The sequence below is a fragment of the Bos mutus genome, chromosome 11 (genome assembly GCF_027580195.1).
Source record: "Bos mutus isolate GX-2022 chromosome 11, NWIPB_WYAK_1.1, whole genome shotgun sequence".
NCBI classification, from domain to species: domain Eukaryota; kingdom Metazoa; phylum Chordata; class Mammalia; order Artiodactyla; family Bovidae; genus Bos; species Bos mutus.
Window position 1 is genome coordinate 56,920,574 of NC_091627.1, and position 6,790 is coordinate 56,927,363.

Genomic DNA, 6,790 nt, shown 5'->3' on the forward strand with positions numbered 1-6,790 from the left:
GGGGATCTAGGTTCCATCCCTGGTCAGGGAACTAAGATCCCACAAGTTGCATGGTATGGCCAAAGGGAAAAAGTACCAAATCATGACGACTAGAAGACAAGTCCTGGGAAATCATCGGTCAAGTGTCTGAAATTTGGGGGGATTCCTTGGATTAATGATGTCGCTCACCTTGAGGGTGTGGGGAGATGATGGTGTTCCTTAATCAAAGGCTAGAACTTGAAATTCACCTCATGGATTAAAAGATGTATGCTTTCAAATCAAGAGCAGTGGATGGGGCTTGAAAGGGAGTTGAGTTAAAAGTGCAGTTTAAACCAGGAGAATGGACCTGTGGGATTAAAGTTCAGAGTTGGAAAGGTCCGATTGCCCTCTGAATGCAGGAGTTTCAGAGTTCCCATGGAAACACATCTTAAAAATGACAGGGAGAAGATAAAGTGCAGTGGGTACAAGCACAGATGTGGGTTTTAGTTCTAGATCCACCACTTACTAGCTGTGTGATCTTGGTTGAGATAATTAACCTTAATTAAACTGTGCCAGTTTCCTCACTATTAAATGAAACTAATAATAATATTAAATAATGTGCTCAGTCAGTTCCTGGCACAAAATAATCATTCAATAAATGTAGGTGATCAGTCAGATGACAGAGAACAATGTGAAGATTCCCCTGGGCACATACCCCAGACCAAGGAAAACATGAGCTTCTGCAAAGGCAGCTCATTGATTAACGCTTACAAGAGATTCTAGCAACCATCTCCATTGAAGCTCAGTGACCTAGTAAAAGCCACAAAAACTCAAGAGTCTTTAACTGAAGAGTTTGCAATCGGAGGACAGAGGTATCTCTCTCGGTCAGGTGACCGCAGGTCTAAAGAATAAGATTAACCAAGACCCTCCTAAGCACCCTGCCACCTGTCCATTGACTCAGTGTGTTGAGCCCTCCTAAGTGCTGGGCACTGTTCATGTACTTGAGTTTACAGAGGACAAAGCAGAGTTGTCCCCAGCATACCGAATAGCACAGTCTGCTTACGTTTTTTTTTTTTTTGTCACACACGGTGTATGTGAGATCTTATTTCCCGGACCAGGGATCGAACCCGTGCCCCCTGCAGTAGAAGCTCAGAATCTTAACCAATGGTCCACGAGGGAGGTCCCCAGTCTGCTTTCTCTTCAGTTGCTTAGGGAAAAATTGGCTGGAATCATTTCCTTCTCTTTGTTTCCTTGTATTTCACATCCATTTATTTATTTTTTTCAAGTGCTTACCATGACACTTCAGGTGCCATGAGGCTGCCATAACAAAATACCACAAACTGAGTACCTTAAAGTAACAGAAACGTATAGTCTCACACTTCTTCCTGAAACCAGGGGTCGCAAAGCCAGTGTCAGCCACCACACTCCCCCTGGAGGTACTCTGGCCCCTTCCTTGCCTCCTCCAGCTCTGGTGGCTCCAGGCATTCCTTGGCTTGTGGCCGCATTGCTCCAGTCTCTGCCTCCGTCTTCACATCGCCTTCACCATTTCATCCGTAAATCCTGCTGACTCTAATTCCACAGCCTGCCCATGAACTGACCCTTCCTCACCATCTCCACGGCTGCCTGGGCCCAGGCCACCACCATCTCCGGCAAGGCCATTGCTGTGGTCTCCCCACCAGCATCCCAATCGCCTCAGGATCAGTCCTCAACGCAGCAGCTGGGCCACCTTGTTAGAACCAGAGGAGATGCAGTCCCTTCGCCCCTCAAATCCTCCCCAAGGCACCCTTCTCTCAGAAAGAAGGCAGAGTTCTTGCCATGGCCCCAGGGCCCTGCAGGGTGTGGTTCACATCACTCGTCTGTGCTCATCCCCTGCTGCTCTCTTTACTCCCTGGCCTCAGACTTGCTGGCCACCTCGATGTCCTCAGGGGACTTTTGCCTTGGTAGTTCCTTCTCTTGGAGGGTCTGCCTTCCCTCACCTCCTCCTCTTTGTCTGTGAGACCTTTCCTGATCCTTCAGTTAAAAACAGCGATTCCCGCACCCCAGACTCCCCCAGTCCCTGCCCGGCTTTATTGTTTCCCCAACACTCCTGTCACCATCTGACTCCCCCTCATACTCACAGATATACACACACACACATATACACATACACATATGCACACATGCACACACCTGAACACACATATATTGGGTTAGTACAAAAGTGATCACAGTTTTGGACCATGAGTTTTAAAATCTTTATAACTAGGCTCAAATAATAGGAACCATTAAAATCAACACATTTTTGCCAATGAGAAATAAGTTTGCTTATTCCTATAGTGTAAAAATCTATGCTTTGGGATTCAACGAACTCTTGGAAAGCATTTTCTGCCTCCTACTAGTTATGGAAGCATTTTCCCTGCAAAACGTTTTCCAGATGCTTGAAGAAGTGATAGTCGGTTGGCGAGAGGTCAGGTGAATATGGCAGACGAGGCAAAACTTTGTAGCCCTGTTCATTCGTCTTCTGAAGTCTTGGTTGTGTCACATGCAGTCGGCCGTTGCCATGGAGAAGAAGTGGGCCCAGCCTGTTGACCAATACTGACTGCAGGTGTTGCAGTTTTCGGTGCATCTCATCAATTTGCTGAGCCTACTTCTCAGATGTAATGGTTTCGCTGGGATTCAGAAAGCTGTCGTAGATCAGACAGGGAGCAGACCACCAAACAGTGACCATGACATGTTTTTGGTGAAAGTTTGGCTTTGGGAAGTGCTTTGAAACTTCTTGCTCCATCCACTAAGCTGGTCATCACCAATTGTTGTAAAAATCCACGTTTCATCGCACGTCACAATCAAGAAATGATACATTGTTGTTTGGTAGAATAAGCAAAGACAACACTTCAAAACAACAATTTTTTAAATTTGCTGTCAGCTCAGGAGGCACCCACTTATCAAGCTTTTTCACCTTTCCAATTTGCTTCAAATGCCAACCAACCACAGAATGGTCAACACTGCGTTCTTCCGCAGCTTCTCCTGTAGTTGTAGGAGGATCAACTTCAATGATAGCTCTCAATTGGTCATTGTCAGCTTCCAATGGGTGGCCACTGCACTCCTCACCTGCAAGGCTCTCATCTCCTTTGCAGAACTTCTTGAACCACCACGGCACTGTATGTTTGTTAGCAGTTCCTGGGCCAAATGCATTGTTGATGTTGTGAGTTGTCTCCACTGCTTTACGACCCATTTTGAACTCAAATAATAAAATCGTTTGAATTAGATTTTTGTCTAACATGAATTCCCTGGTCTAAAATAAATATTAAAAAACAGGAAGTAATAAGTCATTAGCGAAAAAAAAAACATAAAGCAAGAAATGCACATTAAAATGATGTATAACATAACCACATTTATTTAAGAATATATTCCAATATCAAACAGAAAAATTCAACAATGCAAGGCTGCAATTACTTTTGTTCCAACCTAATATATACATGAGTTTGGGTAAACTCCAGGAATTGGTGATGGACAGGGAGGCCTGGCGTGCTGCGATTCATGGGGTTGCAGAGAGTCAGACACGACTGAGCAACTGAACTGAACTGAATATATACATACATGTGTGTATATACATACATATACACACAGATACATTCATACACACATAGACACACATGCACACACATAAACATACACCCATATACATGCACATGTATATACACACATATATACACACACACATACTCCTGTGCACATACATAAACATATATACATGCACACACATGAGTCCCAGCTTTCTGTCAATATTATTTGTCACTAAATCCCTGCATGTACAATGATGTTCGGCACATAGTAGTTGCTCCATAAATATTTATGGGATGAAAGGATGACTATTGAGGGCCACATGCTATTAAGAGTGAGTTTTATTATTTTAAAGGTTCACACCAATATAGAATACTCAGTTATTGTGGATAAGAGTTTGGCAGTTTCTCAAAAGATTAAACATAGTTACCATTGTTGTTGTCTAGTCACTCAGTTGTGTCTGATTCTTTTGCAACCCCATGGACTATAGCCCACCAAGCTACTCTGTCCATGGATTTCCCAGGCAAGAATACTGGAGTGGGTTGCCATTTCCTTCTCCATATGACCCATCAATTCCACTCCTAGGTATATATTCAAGAAAATTAAAAACATTTGTTCACACAAAAACATATACATGAGTGTTCAGAGCGGCATTACTCATAATAACAAGAAAGTAGAAGCAACCCAAATGTCCTTTAAGTGATGAATGGATAAAAAAAAAAACTGGATATAGCTATGCGGTAGAGTATCATTTGACCATAAAGAAGCATGATGTTCTGACACGTGCTACAACTTGGATGGGCCTTGAAAACTTTAAGGTAAATGAAAGACGCTAGACACAAAAGGCCATATGTTGTATAATTCCATTTAAATGAAATGACCAGAATAGACAAATCCACAGAGACAGAAAGTGGAGTAGTGGTCACCAGGGGCCAGGGAGACTGGAGAATGGAGAGTGACAGCTAATGAGCGCAGAGTTTCTTTTTGTTTTCTTTTGTTATTAATGTTTGTTTATTTGGCTGCAGCGGGTCTACTTGTGGCATGTGGGCTGTTTGATCTTTGTGGAGGCATGCGAAGACTTAGTTGTAGCGTGTGGCCTCTAGTTTCCTGACCAGGGATCAAACCTGGGCCCTCTGCATTGGGAGCACAGAGTCCTAGCCACTGGACCACCAGGGAACTCCTCAGAGTTTTTGAAGTGAAGAGAATGTTCAGAATTAGGTAATGGTGACAGTTGCACAATTCTGTAAATATACTAAAACACTTAAATGTATACTTTAAGATGGTAAATTGTATGTGAACTTTCTCTAAATATATATATATGTATATACCTGTGTTAGATACTCTTTTATCCCTATCTTACAGATGATGAAACAGTGCCCAGCAGAAGCTCTGCCCTGGTGCCCCTCAACTATACTCTAACTTGTGTCTTACAGGATCATCCTGCAGTAACTTAGGTCAACAGGAGGTGAGTTGCCTAGAGAGTTGCTGCCCTAAGGTCCTTTCTAACCTGTTATTGTTATTTAGTCCCTAAGTCGTGTCCAACTCTTTGCAATCCCATGGACTGTGGCCCACCAGCCTTCTCTGTGCATGGGATCTTCCAGGCAGAGTACTGGAGTGGGTCACCATTTTCATCTCCAGGGGATCTTCCTGATCCAGCAATCAAACCCTGCATCTACTCCTGGCAGGCCACTTCTTTACCCCTGAGCTACCTGGGGCTCTCTACCATTCAGGAGCCTGCTGTGAGGCCATTTCTCATCCACGCCCTGGTTCCCACTTGTCTCCTTGGCTTTCAGAAGGATGTGTCTGGAGCCCCTGAGTCAGTCCATAAAACTGCTTGGCTCAAGTTGAGTCTGGGCTTCTGCACAGTAGGGCAGCCCACTGCCCCTGCCATCTGTCACTCAAACCATCAGCTCGGGGTTGTCCTGTAGGGACACCAGTTGCTGACACCATGCTGATTTTGCTTTTTCTGTCCATGCGTGTAACGTTTGGTCTAAATCCACATGGGCTCAGTACCTCCTTGCAGCCCAACCCATGGAAGTGTGGCCGGCCAGCCTGGCAGCTGAAGCAGTGATCCTCATTGCCCTGTCAGCTACCATACTGCTGCCTGGGGAATGCTTGACACTGAAAAGCAGGGATGAAACAAATTTCCCCAGGCTCCACCGCTGCTGGAGCCGAGAAACTGACCAGGTAGAGTGACTCAAATTAGACAAAGGAAAATTCATCTGGCATGATAGCTAATGAGACATGCATGCATGCTAAGTCACTTGAGTCATATCCAACTTTTTGAGACCCTATGGACTGTAGCCCGCCAGGCTCCTCTGTCCATGGGATTCCCCAGGCAAGAGTACTAAAGTGGGTTGCCATGCCCTCCTCCACGGGCTCTTCCCGACCCAGGGATCCAACCTGGGTCTCCCACATTGCAGGCAGATTCTTTACCATCTGAGGCACCTGGGCTATTGCCTCTCAAATTGCCCCTGATGTTTCCAGATGCTGGAGGTCATCACCATGAGGAATACTAAGGTCATGACACATCACCTAGGCCTTCTTCATTTGCCAGCCTGACCTTTCAGCTGCCTCTTCCGTCCTCAAGACAGACAAGCTTGCCTCATTCCTATGAAGTTGAGGCAGCAGATCTTGCAAAGTTTCTGCTTGTCTGTCGTGGAAGGGATCAATTCCACAGCCATGGGAGGGATGGAGGTGGTGGTAGGGCTGCAGGGCCATTGTGAGTGGACCCCATGCTGACGAAGAGGCAAGGAGGGCTGGGAAGTGCCCTGTCGGGGAATGAGTTCCAGTGCTGGGTGAGGCTGGGATTTCACAACATCTTTCCTCTGAGCCTGACTCTCCTGCTCTGTGAGATCCAGGGACAAATAGCTTCCTCAAAGAGACCATCTGTGTCAATGACCAGGCATCAAGTCTGTGAAGTCACCTGGCAGTTTCACAGCAAGAAGCCCTAACAATGGGTCCAGTGAGGAGAGGTCTGGGCAAATGCATGCTTCCATGACCCCACCCATGGAGAAGTCTGTCCTTCCGGCTCTAAGAGCAGACAGGCACTGTCTGGTGAGAGATTTTTTTAAATATATATATATTTATTTATATTTGGCTGCTCTAGATCTTTGTTGCCTGCGTGGGTCTCCTCTAGTTCTGGCGAGCAGGGACCACTCCCTAGTTGCGGTGCCCAGGCTTCTCATCGCAGTGACTTCTCTTATTGCAGAGCACGGTCCCTAGGGCTCAGCAGTCGTGGTGCATGGGCTTAGTTGCCCATTACATATGGAATCTTCTCCGGCCAGGGATC

At 45.7% G+C, this 6,790-nt stretch overlaps 1 non-coding gene across 1 annotated transcript; it reads right to left on the minus strand.

The window, feature by feature from the left end:
- Positions 1-4,601: 4,601 nt before the first annotated feature.
- Positions 4,602-4,674, minus strand: TRNAG-CCC (transfer RNA glycine (anticodon CCC)). Its single transcript has one exon. It is a non-coding gene; the product is annotated as a tRNA-Gly (tRNA).
- Positions 4,675-6,790: the final 2,116 nt, after the last annotated feature.